At 41.9% G+C, this 14,778-nt stretch overlaps 1 protein-coding gene across 2 annotated transcripts in view; it reads left to right on the top strand.

Annotated features, from left to right (window-relative positions):
• The first annotated feature begins 67 nt into the window (after nt 1–67).
• NUMA1 (nuclear mitotic apparatus protein 1) overlaps nt 68–14,778 on the top strand; it is a 75,826-nt gene continuing 61,115 nt past the window's right edge. Inside the window, exons 1-2 of one of the 2 annotated variants that reach the window (XM_057552171.1) lie at nt 68–274; nt 10,639–10,703. The gene's annotated coding sequence lies outside the window, so the exon portion shown is untranslated. The remainder of the gene's footprint in view (nt 275–10,638; nt 10,704–14,778) is intronic. The other variant, XM_028164397.2, reaches the window with a different exon arrangement.

The raw sequence follows: 14,778 nt of genomic DNA, 5'->3' as shown, positions 1-14,778 counted from the left end.
ACAGGGGCCAATTGAAGGGCGGCGCGAGGGGGCGGGGCCATAGTTTAAACTAATTGTGTGCTTACGGCGCTGGCGCGAGCCCGCGACCAGCGCGATCCGGGGAAAGCCAGAGTAGGAGCGGGAGAGCGGGGCCAGGTAACCGGCACGGTCCAGCTGCTGGCGTTTGGTTTGGGCGCCCGCAGAGATGCCCGGGCCCAAAAGAGATGCTGGAGAGGCGGGTGTGAGCGGAAGGGCTCCTTCGTAACCGAGGCTGACTGGGGAGAGTCTATCTAGGGTAAGGTTTGTGAGGAGAGGGCCTTGTCCGAGGGGGAGGTGCCGGGCGTGCTTTGGGGGGAGGGTCTGTTTGGGGGCGTGTCCATGGAATCGTGTCTGAGGGCGACGCGAGTGCCGGTAATGCGGGTTCCTGAAAGGCTAGTCGCCGAGGGTTCCTGTAGTGGGAAGGCTTCGCCTATTATTGTTAACAGTAGTGGTAGTAGTAATAACAAACATTTTCTGAGCCCCAACGACGTTTCAGACACTGTGCCACACCCTTTATATGGATCGTCTTTTTAATATTCTTAACAGCATTATTATACTTTATTACAGGTGGGCCATCTGAGGTTTATGTTCAGCTTGGCCAGGGTTGCATAGATAGTGCGTGGTTGGCTGTACCGGGGTTTTTGTGGGGTTGGGCTTAAGTGGGGGGGAGGGGCTGTGTTGGCGGTGCGGGTTGTCTTGGACTAACGAGTCAATTTATTTTGAGCCTCACTTTTCACTTATGATGTAAACAACGAATTTACCTGCCTCACCTACTTTCCTGGGGTTATGAGGGTGAAATCAGGTAAGCTGTTTCTTGGAAGCATCTTGGAGAGTAAACATTTTTGACTATAAGTGATGTGACTGTGTGAAGGTTGTTGATGGAAGAGAGCCCAGCTGGGTTGATGCTGCCTCTTCTGGGAGCCCTCTTTTGCTTACCCCTGAGATAGCGCCTTTCATCTGGTATTTGTGTTTGTCTCCCCTACTAGATAGAGACGGTGTCTTTTGTACCTCCATTCTCATGCCTATGCAGGGTGTGAAATGTATCATGGTCATTAACGTATGCTTTGAAATGAATGAGCTTACTTGGGCTGAAATGGGATAGGAGCCTGGCTTTTCCATCTGTATTTAGTGGCTTTTGAACCTCTTACTATGTACTCTTGCCTGGAAGGGCACTGCCTTCGAAAAATGTGATAATACTGACTTTAATGCATGCTTCCGTTTCTCTGGGGTCTGTTGCCTGGTTATGTTGCCTGGTCATGTGTTTCTAAAGTTCTGGATAGTCAAGTGTGGTGAGCAGAAACCTTTGATGGGAAGGGAATTGGAGCTCTATATTGTGGAGCTCTTTACTGCTGTAAATATATGGGAACCTAGAGGGAATGTTCACATCAAGTAAGGCAGCTTTCAGCCAGCAGGGATGAATGTATGTGTTCCTCCCTCTCTATTCCTGTGTGGTATTTTCTCCTTCAGAGGAAGAGGCACATACTTCTTAGTAAAAGCTGCCAAAGTATTCTCTTCTTGGCCCAAGTTCAAGCAAATGATGACTAATTGTAAAGCTTGAATCCTAATCCAAAGCCCAAAACTATACTCCCCCAAACTAGAAGATCTTAACCAAAAGCTCATATAAGGAACATTTCTATTTAGAATGTTCATTTTTTAATTTATGGAATATGGGAGCGGGAGGAATGCCTTGAACTAAGACTTGAGTTCTAGAACTGTTAGGATAGGGGAAAGCCCTGCCACAGATGGATAAACAGAGCTGATCAGGGAATGTTTTGACAGCTGTGTCTAATTGATAAAACCCTATGGTCAGGTATGTCGGGGGTCATTTATTTCAGCCTCTTACCCAGTTTACATTAAACATATCGAAACGTATTGTCCAGACTCAAAATGAGCATTTCAAAGAATGAGACCACTCCCAAAGGTAGTCCATCTTAACGTTAGAACAATTCTAATAAATAATAATTGTTTTGTGCTGTCACTGATTATTTCATTTTACCCATATACATTTACTGTTTGTTTTTTCATTATTCTTTCTTGCATTTTGTCCCTTCTTTTTGTGTCAAATAGATGAATACATCCTTCAGTTTTTTTGTTTTTTTGTTTTTGGCCATGCCAGCGGCATACGGGATCTTAGTTCCTTGACCAGGGATCGAACCTGTGCTCCCTGCAGTGGCAGTGTGGAGTCCTAACCACTGGACCACTGAGGAATTCCCCCTTCAGATGTTTTCTTAGTGAGGGTCTGTTAGTGGTAAATACTCTGTTGGAAAATATCATTATTTCCTTGTCAGTCTTGATTGATAGTTTAGCTGCGTACTAGGCTTCCAATTATTTTTTTTCCCAGCACTTTGAAAATGTCATTTTACAGAAATTCTGGCTTTTTTTGTTACTCTTGAGAACTATGCTCACAATTGAACTATTATTTCATTGTATGTAACCTGCCTTTTTCTCTGGTTGTTTTTAAGATCCTTTTTTTGGTCATTTGTGTTCTGCAGTTTCATTACATGGTGTGGATTTAATTTTATCCTACTGGGGGCTTATAGTGATGCCTCAATCTGAGATTTCATACCTTTCAATTTTGTAAAAATTCCCCTCTTTATTTTAAAAAAATGTTTTTCCTGGCTTCCCTGGTGGTACAGTGGTTAAGAATCCGCCTGCCAGTGCAGGGGACGTGGGTTCAAGCCCTGGTCCAGGAAGATCCCACATGCCGCAGAGCAACTAAGCCCATGCGCCACAACTACTGAGCCTGCATTCTAGAACCCGCGAGCCAAAACTACTGAAGCCCACGCTCCTAGAGCCTCGTGCTCCGCAACAAGAGAAGCCACCTCAGTGAGAAGCCCCCACTTGCTGCAACTAGAGAAAGCCCGCGCGCAGCAACAAAGACCCAACGCAGCCAAAAATAAATAAAATAAATTTTTAAAAAAAACCCCAAAAATGTTTTTCCATCTGTCACTATACAAAAATATTACATTATTAACTATATTCCTCACACTGTACAGTTCATACCCGTGACTCACTTATTTTGTAACTGGAAGTTTGTACCTCTTAATCTCCCTCACCTATTTTTCATCCCCCCACTCTGCTTCCCTAGCAACCACCTGTTCTCTGTATCTGTGACTCTTTCTGTTTTGTTATGTTTTTTCATTTGTTTTTTAGATTTCACATATAATTGAAATTGTACTGTACTTGTCTCTCTCTGTCTGACTTATTTCACTTACCTAGTACCCTCTAGGTCCATCCATGTTGTCGCAAATGGTAAGATTTCATTCTTTTTTACAGCTGAGTAATAGTCCATTAGATATATGTACCACATCTTCTTTATCCATTCATCTATCCATGGGCATTAGGTTGCTTTCATATCTTGGCTATTATAAATAATGCTGCAATGAACATAGGGGTGTATATATCTTTTCACCCCGTTTTTGTTTTCTTTGGATAAACACCCAGGAGTGGAATTGCTGGATCATATAGTAGTTCTGTTTTAATTTTTTGAGGAACTTCCATACTGTGTTCCACAGTGGCTGCACCAATTTACATTCTGCCAGCAGTGCATGAGGGTTCCCTTTTCTCCACATCCTCCCCAGGACTTGTTGTTTGTTGTCTTTTTGATAATAGCCATTCTAACAGGTGTGAGGTGATATCTTATAGTGGTTTTAATTTGCATTTCCCTGATGATTAGTGATGTTGAGCATCTTTTCATGTGCCCATTGGCCATCTGTTTGTCTTCTTTGAAAAAAATGTTCAGGTCCTCTGCCCATTTTTTAATTTGGTTATTTTTTTTTAATGTTGAGTTATATGAGTTCTTTGTATATTTTGGATATTAACCCTTTGTCAGATATATTGTTTGTGAATATCTTCTCCCATACAGTAGGTCTTCTTTTCATTTTTTTGGTGCTAGTTTCCATTGCTATACAAAAGCTCTTTAGTTTGATGTAGTCCCATTTGTTTATTTTTCCTTTTGTTTCCCTTGCCTGAAGAGACATATCCAAAAAAATATTGCTAAGATCGATGTCAAAGAGCACACTGCTTGAGTTTTCTTCTAGGAGGTTTATGGTTTCAAGTCTTACATTTAAGTCTTCATTCATTTGGAATTTATTTTTGTATATGGTGTGAGAAAGGAGAAAGTCCAGTTTGAATCTTTTGCATGTAGCTGTACAGTTTTCCCAATACTATTTATTTATTTATTTTTAAAGATTTATTGATTGATTGATTGATTGCTATGTTGGGTCTTTGTTTCTGTGCCAGGGCTCCCTCCAGTTGCAGCAAGCGGGGGCCACCCTTCATTGCGGTGCGTGGGCCCCTCACTATCGCGGCCCCTCCTGTTGCGGAGCACAGGCTCCAGACACGCAGGCTCAGCAGCTGTGGCTCACGGGCCCAGCTGCTCCGCGGCATGTGGGATCCTCCCAGACCAGGGCTCAAACCCACGTCCCCTGCACTAGCAGGCAGACTCCCAACCACTGTGCCACCAGGGAAGCCCCCAATACTATTTATTGAAGAGACTTTTGCTCATTGTATAGTCTCATCTCCTTTTTTGTAGATTGATTGATCATGTAAGTGTGTGTTCATTTCTGCATTCTCTATTCTGTTGCATTGATCTGTGTGTCTTTTTTTTTTCTAATTTATTTATTTAATTAATTTATTTTTGTCTGCGTTGGGTCTTTGTTGTGGTGCGTGGGCTTCTCATTGCGGAGGCTTCTCTTTGTTTCGGAGCACGGGCTCTAGGCATGCGGGCTCAGTAGTTGTGGCACACGGGCTCTAGAGCACAGGCTCAGTAGTTGTGGCGCACGGTTGTGGTGCTCCGTGGCATGTGGGATCTTCCTGGACCAGGGCTCGAACCCATGTCTACTGCATTAGCAGACGGATTCTTACCCACTGCGCCACCAGGGAAACCCTGTGTGTCTGTTTTGGTGTACTGTTTTGGTTACTATAGTTTTGTAGTATAGTTTGAAATCAGGGAGCATGATACCTTCAGTTTTGTTCTTCAGGATTGTTTTGGCTATTCAGGGTCTTTTGTGTTTCCATACAAATTTTAGAATTATTTGTCCTAGTTCTGTGAAAAATTCCCTTGGTATTTTGATAGGGATTGCACCAAATTTGTAGAATGCCTTAGGCTAGAATGGTCATTTTAACAATACAGTAAGTCCTCTACATACGAACCTTCAAGTTGCAAACTTTCAAAGATGCGAACATGCAGTCAAATGTCCAATCATATAAGGTAGTTCACGTGTCTGGCGTACATTGTCACGTGCATGCATCCTCTACAAGTGGTTCTGCTTTTGTGTACTTTTCTGTACAGTACTCTGTACAGTACAGTAGTACAGTATCTTTATTTCAAGCCCAAGATGTCCAGAAGTAAGCATAAAAGCAGCAGTGATGTAGCTGGTGCTACTGTACATTTCAAGGTACTGTACTGTAAGATTAAGATTTTATTTTTGTGTTTGTTTTTTATGTATTATTTGTGTGAAAAGTATTATAAACCTATTATAGTACAGTACTATATAGCCGATTGTGTTAGTTGGCCATCTAGGCTAACTTTTTTGGACTTAGGAACAAATTGGACTTACAAACACACTCTTGGAAGGGAACTTGTTTGTATGTAGGGGACTTAACTGTATTAATTCTTTCAATCCATTAGCATGGTGTATCTTTCCATTTGTTAGTATCATCTTTAATTTCTTTCATCAGCGTCTTGTCTTTTTCTTAGTACAGGTCTTTTACCGCAGTTAGATTTGTTACTAGATATTTTATTCTTTTTGATGCATTTGTAAATAATACTGCTTTCTTAATTTCTCTTTCTGATAATTCTTTGTTAGTGTATAGAAACACAACAGATTTCTGTATATTAATTTTGTATTCTGCAACTTTACTGAATTCATTGATGAGTTCTAATTTTTTTTGGTGGCCCCTTTAGGATTTTCTGTAGTATCATGTCATCTGCAAACAGTGACAGTTTTACTTCTTCCTTCCCAATTTGGATTCTTTTTATTTCTTTTTCTTGCCTGATTGCTGTGGCTAAGACTTCCAATACTATGTTGACTAAAAGTGGTGAGAGTGGGCATCCTGTCTTGTTCCTGATCTTAGAGGAAATGCCTTCAGCTTTTTACTGTTGAGTATGATGTTAGCTGTGGGCTTATCATATGTGGTCTTTATTTTGTTGAGATATGTTCCCTCTAGACCCACCTTTTTTTTTTGTCATTTAAAAAAAAATTATTTATTTTTGGCTGCATTGGGTCTTTGTTGCTATGCATGCACTTTCTAGTTGCGCTGAGCAGGGGCTACTCTTTGTTGCGTTGCACAGGCTTCTCATTTCGGTGGCTTCTCTTGTTGCGGAGCACGGGCTCTAGGTGCGTGAGCTTCAGTAGTTGTGGCACGCAGGCTCAGTAGTTGTGGCTCACGGGCTCTAGAGCACAGGCTCAGTAGTTGTGGCGCACGGGCTTAGTTGCTCCGTGGCACATGGGATATTCCTGGGCCAAGGATTGAACCTATGTCCCCTGCATTGGCAGGTGGATTCTTAACCACTGTGCCACCAGGGAAGTCTCATCTAGACCCACTTTGATGATAGTTTTTTTAAAATCATAAATGGATGTTGAATTTTGTCAGAAGCGTTTAATGCATTCATTTAGATGATTTTTATTCTTCAGTTTGTTAATGTGGTGTATCACACTGATTGATTTGTGGATGTTGAACCATGTTTGCATCCCTGGGATAAATCCCACTTGATCATGGTGCACGATCCTTTTAATGTGTTGTTGAATTTGGTTTGCTAATATTTTGTTGAGGATTTTCACAACTATAAAGTGATATTGGCCTGTAATTTTCTTTCTTTGTGATATCTTTGTCTGGTTTTGGTGTTGTGGTGATGCTGGCCTTGAAAATGTTTGGAAGCATTCCTTTCTCTGTAATGTTTTTGGAATAGTTTGAGAAGAATAGGTGTTAACTCTTCTTTAAATGTTTGGTAGAATTCACCTGTGAAGTCGTCTGGTCCTGCACTTTTGTTTATTGGCAGTTTTTTTAAATTGCTGATTCAATTTCATTACTGGTAATTGGTTTATTTATATTTTCTATTTCTTCCTGATTCAGTCTTGGGAGATTGTACATTTCTAAGAATTTGTCCATTTCTCTTAGGTTGTCCATTTTATTGGCATATACCTCTTTAAATAGTGCCTCTCCCTGATCTCATATTTAACTTACCTTGAACCTTCTATTGTTAATTCTGTCCTCCACATCTCTTATTCTTTTCTTCATGATTTCTGTCTCTATCTTTCTGTGTTACCTCTAGATAATTTCCTTAAATCTATCTCCTAGCATACTAATTACTCTTAAGCTAGAACTAATTTACTTTTTTTAATATATAAATTTAAATATTTATTTATTTATTTTTGGCTGCATTGCTGCCCGTGGGCTTTCTCTAGTTGCGGCAAGTGGGGGCTACTCTTCGTTGCGTTGCACAGGCTTCTCGTTGCGGTGGCTTCTCTTGTTTTGGAGCATGGGCTCTAGGCACACGGGCTTCGGTAGTTGTGGCTCGCGGGCTCTAGAGTGCAGGCTCAGTAGTTGTGGCGCGTGGGTTTAGTTGCTCCGTGGCATGTGGGATCTTCCCGGACCAGGGATCAAACCCGTGTCCCCTGCATTGGCAGGCAGATTCTTAACCACTGTGTCACCAGGGAAGCCCCTAATTTACTTTTTGAATTCTTATTTTCATTAGCTAAGTTTTTCATTTCCTCAGGTACTCTTCGGTTTATTTTCAAATCTGCCTCTTTGTTTTTCATGGTATCTTGTTTTTGTCTTGTGTTTTCAATTCATCTATATTAATTTTAAATAAATTTAACTTAATGTGTCTGTTCAATTTTCTGAAGCTTTTCGGGTATAATCCTGCCGTTTGTTTTTTTTTTTTTTTTTAAATTAGAAGACTATCCTTTATTTATTTATTTATTTTTGCTGTGTTGGGTCTTCGGTTCGTGCGAGGGCTTTCTCCAGTTGCGGCAAGCGGGGACCACTCTTCATTGCGGTGTGGGGACCGCTCTTCATCGCAGTGCGCGGGCCTCTCTCCATCGCGGCCCCTCCCGTTGCGGGGCACAGGCTCCAGACGCGCAGGCTCAGCAATTGTGGCTCACGGGCCCAGCTGCTCCGTGGCATGTGGGATCTTCCCAGACCAGGGCTCGAACCCGTGTCCCCTGCATTAGCAGGCAGATTCTCAACCACTGCGCCACCAGGGAAGCCCCTGCCGCTTTGTTTTTTTTTTTTTTTTTTAATATTTATTTATTTATTTATTTATTTATTTATTTATGGCTGTGTTGGGTCTTCGTTTCTGTGCGAGGGCTTTCTCTAGTTGTGGCAAGCGGGGGCCACTCTTCATCGCGGTGCACGGGCCTCTCACTATCGTGGCCTCTCTTGTTGCGGAGCACAGGCTCCAGATGCGCAGGCTCAGTAATTGTGGCTCACGGGCCTAGTTGCTCCGTGGCATGTGGGATCCTCCCAGACCAGGGCTCAAACCCGTGTCCCCTGCATTGGCAGGCGGATTCTCAACCACTGCGCCACCAGGGAAGCCCCTGCCGTTTGTTTTAATGACTCTTTGTCATGATGGATTGTTTCCTCAAGTATTTTATAATTTTGGATTGTGAGCTCATATTCAAAGGAGTATCATCTATGATAGCCTTATGTAGCTTGAGTTGAGGTCAGTTCTCTCAAGAACAGCTTTTTTATTTTTATCAGCTTTGCTTAATTGTAATTTATGTATTTATAATATGCTTTATTTAAAGTAAAAAGAGTTTTTACAGATTTATACACTTACAAAAAGCTGCCCCAATCAAGATACAGAGCATTCCCATCACTCCCAAAAGTTTCCTTATGCCTCTTTACAGTTCATCTTTCCCTTTACCTTGGCCCCAGGAACCACTATAGATTAATTTGTATTTTCTAGAATTTTATCTAAGTCAAATTATACAGAGTGTACCTTTGTGTCTGCTTTCTTTCAGGCAGTGTAATGCATTTGAAATTTATCTATTTAGTACATATATCAGTAATTTGTTACTTTCTGTTCCTAAGTAGTATTCTCTTACATGACTATATCATACCATTTTGTTTGTCATTTACTGTTGATGGACATTTGGGTTGTTTCCAGTTTTTGGCTATTGTGATAAAATTGTTGTGAGCATTCATGTACAAATCTTTGAGTGGACATGTATTTTCTTGACTCTTTGGAGTGATATGGCTGGGTCATATGGCAAGTTATCTTTAAATTTTTAAGAAATTACCAGTTTTCCAAAGCGGCTGTACTGTTTTATATTCCCATTGCAGTATCTGAGAGCTCTGGTTTCTTTATATTCTTACCAGCACTTGGTATCGTCAGTCTTTTTAATTTTAGCCGTTCTCATGGAGGTGTGGTGTTATTGTGGTTTTAATTTGCATTTTCCTGATGATGTTGAGCATCTTTTGGCCATTTGTGTATCTCCTGCAGCAACTTTGTATTTGCTCCTGCTGGGAACTCAAGGCTGTTCCCAACCTGGGAGTAAAACGTCTGTAATTTTTCTGTACTTGTAGATTTCCAGGCCACAGACTTAGTATAAATTTTTAACTCCAAATCCACCTCTTGTGTGCACCTATGGTTATTAATTCCTAGAAAGTTTTTTTCCTCCCACTTTACTAGATGAGCAAGGCAACCTCCCTTATTTCCCTGTGGACAGATTTTTTTTTTTTTCCTAGTCTGTCTTTTTTACTGAGGATCCCAGCCTTTATACAGAGATCTCAGTTGTTTTTTATGGGCTCAAGATCTCCTGGACTATGAGGAGGTCACGAATTCCTTACATTGCTGGGACAGCTATGCCTCACTAATCCAATTTTCAGCTTCTTTGTTTCTGTTTCCTGGGATTTCTCCTACTTTCTTGTGAGTTCAGTTTATCTAGTGTCAGTTAGGATCCTATCAGGAAAATAGAAACCACACACAGATTTTAATAGAGTGAATTCAGTAAAGGGGTTTAGTTTAAACCTTTGTTGGAGGGCTGAAAGAGCAAAAAGGGAGTCTTAAAGTAACTTTGATATAATAACTGCATTAAGCAGCTGCCTCATCCAGGACTGAAAAACAAAGGGAAGAAGGTAGGGGTTGTCAGAACCTAGAATTCTGGAGGGATCCGATGGAACTGCATGCACCCTCATTCTCTGAGGAGAGGGTGTTGCTGGTTTCTCAGGAGCTCACAGGAGGGCCCTGGAGGAGCCGGGTTTGGTTGAGCCCTGCCCTGCTGGTGCTGGTGCCTCTGAGAGGGAGTTTAGAAAGAAGCAGGGAAGAATCAACTGCTGTTGTCAAGAAACAGCGAGCCACAGGAAGAAGGAAGTCCCTTGCAGCCTCTTCCTGCCTTCCATTTTCCCTTTAGCACCCCCTGTAGACAGAACCTAACTGGGAGCCCGCTGGCAAAGGTGAGATAGTATTGGTGGAGTCCAAGCCCCAGCATCACAGAGCAGAGCATAACAGGGTAGGTGTGGAGCTGAGAGAAAATAACTAGCAAGTCTAAAAGGATTTTTATTATATTTTTCTAAGCATTTCCAGGCATATTTAGTAGGAAGATTTTCAGGTTATCTGGTCCATTATAGCAATAGTCAGTAATAGCGATAGATGACTTTCTTTTTTTTCAGCATATACTGTGAGCCAAGCACTGTTGTAAGCACTTTACATGAACTGCTTCCCAAAGTTCTATGAGGTAAGTACTATAATTACTACTATAAATTAATCTACCCAAAGCCATACAGTTTGTAAGTGTCGTAGAGTTGGTGTTCTAATCCAAGCATTCTGGGTTCCATAATGCACATTCTTAACTTCTTTATTGTGCTGAAAGTTCTTCCCTACATCAAACCAAAATCTGTCCTCCTTTAACTTCTACTCACTAGTTCTGGTTTTGGCTTATTGCAAGGGGACACATAAGTCTTTCTCCTTGTCTACATGACAAGCATGCATATGTTTGAAAAAAGTTTTCATGTTTTCTCTGGCATAACATCTGTACTCCCCTCACATTTGCCACGACATGACTTTCAGACCCTTCACCACCGTGGTTGTCATTCTTTCTCGCATGTGCTCTGACTTTGCTTTTCAGAGGTGGGGCACAGAGTCATCTTCTACTAACGTGACCTGAGCTGCGTTGATGTTTTGGGTAGGTCTGTCAGATTAATGGTTCACAGGGGAGTGTATGGAGTAACAGCCTGTTCTCCACTTCCCACCATAGGCAGCCTTTTTTTCTCCCCAAAGGCAACCTTTTTAATATGAACTGTTGTACCAGGTCCTTACCATCCCATGTTAGTTTGGTTGATTTCATTTATTCTAAATGCAGGGCTTTATGTTTAGTCCTGTTAAATTATATATTGGCTATTTTTGGTATCATTGAACCTGTTAAGATCTTTTTGCTGGATCAAATCTAAAAACATTGTATTTTCTTTTCTTCACGGTTTATAATTCCAAAGTCTAACAAGCAGACTTTACATATTTTCATTCTGTCTTTGGTAAAAATGCTAAACATGGTAGGTTTGAGAAGAAAGCTGAATGTTACACCTCTGGAGATCTTACTTCAGTTGGTGGAGGTTTGGGGGGAATAGTTTTGACTATTCTTTCTGCTAAATTGGGGGAGGAGCTGTCTGGAAAGGGCAGAATCTTGGCTGTCAATGAGGGGAGGAGAGAGTCAAGGCTAAGGATTGGCCTTTGGGCAGTCAGTCACCCTAATAAGGGACCACTTGGCAGAAGTAAAATGATCTGGTGGCTGTAGAAGGGAGAGAGGGCATATTGCACAGCATGCTTCTGGGTTGAGGCCTCTCTTGGCAGCTGTGTCAGCTGTCCTTTCTGTCCTCTTTAAGGGCCAGTTTCTTTGAAGCCAGTGCAGGAAATGCCAGTGATTCAGCCTTGCATATTTCTTCTGCCTTATTGCAGCTCAGGACTGGTTTGTCTGGTGAGGAGTGAAGACTGTGCATGTATTTCAGGCTTATTTATTTGACCACCTGGGTGCCTTCCGGTGACTGGCCAGAGACACTTGCTTTGCAGGCTGTCAAGTTTTTGGTACCCTGTGGCAAGGTGAATACAGTGTGACCCGAGGTCTTGGTCCTGTGTGTGGGTAGCAACTGCATTCTGCCCTGTAAGGGGGCATTGTCAAGTGCCTGACTTCTGGATGGTCTCAGTGAGGGATGAGGTAACAATAGCTTTGATTGCCTACTTTTCTGTCTTTCCTATGGCGTGACGATGTGAGTTTGAGGGAAACCTTGTTCCCTTAGAGTTTGCCACTGTACCCCTCATGAACTACTGCAAAGTGGACTCTGTCTGGTTGCTGACCCCCAAAGCCCAGTTTCCTTAGGCAGTGAGCAAATCATAATGAGTACCTATTATACCTCTCACAGAGCTGAGTATTTAACAAGTGTATCTATAATACAGGATTTCCCTACTCCCCAACTGTTCAAACCTACAGATACTTTACAAGAATAATGTAACAAATGCTTGTATATTCTTCACCTAGATTCACTAATTGTTAACGGTTTGCTATTTTTGGTCTCTATCCTTCATTTTCTGAACCTTTTGACTGTTAGATGTAAACATCATGTTACTTCATCCCTAAATATTTCAACAAGTATTTCCTAAAAAAATAAGAATATCTTCCTATCATAACCACAATAAAATTACACTCAGAAATTCAGTACATCCGGTATACAATACTTGTTCAGATTGCTTTAATTTTTCCAATGATGTCTTTCATAGACTTTTTGTCAGTTTGGGATCCATTGAAGGATCATGCATGCGTTAGTTTTCACGACTTTGTCAAGCCTTTATTCTGCTTTAACTTTGAACAGTTTTTAAATCCCTTAATCTTGAATGCCTTTTTGTCTGTCATAGCATTGACATTCTTTAGAGTTCAAGTTAGTTTTTTGCAGAATGTCTCTTAATTTGGATTTGTATGACTATTTCCTCTTGACTAGATACAGGTTAAACATTTTTGGTAGAACTGGATAGGTTAATACAGTAGTTTCATAGTGAAGCTAGAAAACACATGGAAACAGTATTCAGTTTTGCATGACAGTACATAATTTAGCATTCAGTTATGTTGTCTAATCTGTAAGCCCCATCAGAATTGAGAGAAGAGGGAATTCAGTAGGACCTGGAGGTACTAGGAGAGACTTCAGTAGGAAGATGGGGTTTGGAAGATGGACAGAATCTGAGTCAGTTGGAGTATGGTTAGACAAGCTGCTATTTGGACTTCTCATCCCACTACTAAGGTTATATATCATGAAAAGTGAATTCCCTCTTCAGAGTTTAGAGTTCTATATCTTTCATGGTGTTTGTACTGCTGGGAAGCCTAATAGTTTAGAGCTCTTGCTTTGGTTTCAGACAGGCCTAGAGACTGTGCTCAGCATTTTGCCAGCTGCCTAACCTTAGGGAAGTTTCCTTACGTGCAAGCTAGAAAGAGTATTGGTAACTCTTTAAAATGTTATTGTGATGCTCAGAGTGAAATATTGCATAAATACTTGAATTAAAACATTTGAATGCCTTTAGGTGGGGGCAACACTTCCTAGTTTTTCCATGTGCCACACTGGAACATTCATTTCTATTACCTGCCTAACCCCTGAAGGGGCTTGAATTTACCACTGCTGGATAACTGAAGGCATGGAAATGAGAAAGGGCTTGGCTCATGCAGAGAGAAATGGGAAGACTGGCTTGATTAGTTCAGAGTGTACAGTGTGGAATAGTAATAGTGGGAAATAAGGTTGAATAAATGACTTGAGGCTATATAATGGAGGGCTTGGAAAGTTAAGCCAAGGGATTTAGATATGGTGCTTTAGGAAGAAAACCATGGAAGGTTTTTGAGCAGGAGGGACACACTTGGAAATGTGAGTGGTATGGAGCCTCCTGAGGAAGGACCTTTCCTGCTTTAGAGACTGGAGCCCTAGTACGGCAGAGCCTTCCCAGTGCTGACCACGTTGGGGTGTGGTTTGGCTGTCTTGCCACAGGAGGCCAGACTTTCTGCCCCAGTGACTCTTCGTGCTCTGCCACTGACCCACCCCGTTGAACTAGGCTGCGTGGCTTCCCTTCCGGTGGCTGTCTGATCTACAGAATGCTGGGGCTGCCCAGGATGATGTGAGGCTGAGCTGACCAACAGTCGGCAGCGGGATGGGGGAATGAACAGCATTCCTGTCCCTTTTGCCCTTCCTTGGGTGGAGGCTAATTATAAGCCAGATTGCCAGGGATCACTTTGTCCGAACCTGAGAAAGCTGTTCACCAGGAGATAAGTCAAGATGGTTCCTGCCCTTTCTCTGCTTTTTCATAGGTCAGCTTTTTCTCAAACAGGATCTCTACTACTTTCTTTTTCCTTGATCCAGGTTCTTCTAAGTAACCTTCTTTCAATTACTTGAAGTAAACAGGTTACTTCAGGAGGTGGGCAGAGATGTTTAATAAACATGTTCTTCTAGCTGTGGGAGGAGAGTCTAGGGGGTTTCACTGACCCTTGTTGTGAGGTAGATTACCCAGAACTCTTGTGAACCAGGCACTAAACGATGGCTCATACTCATAGGAGCCACTGCAGAGAAGTCCTGGTCTTAAGCTATCATTTCTCAGCAACTGGGTTTCAAAACCATTCTTGTTGTGCTTTAGTGTCCTGAGTTATCTCCCCTTTGAAAGACAGCAGTGAGGAACAGGAAGGGGGAGGTGCATGGATTAGGATGTTTGTGGCTTATGCTGGGAGGCAGGGTGACTAGGTTTCTAGTCCTGATTACTGCTAACCAGCTGTGTGACCAGGGACAAACTGCCTA

This window comes from Balaenoptera acutorostrata, chromosome 9, assembly GCF_949987535.1.
Source record: "Balaenoptera acutorostrata chromosome 9, mBalAcu1.1, whole genome shotgun sequence".
Classification (NCBI taxonomy): domain Eukaryota; kingdom Metazoa; phylum Chordata; class Mammalia; order Artiodactyla; family Balaenopteridae; genus Balaenoptera; species Balaenoptera acutorostrata.
This window is presented reverse-complemented; position numbering and strand designations above follow the sequence as displayed.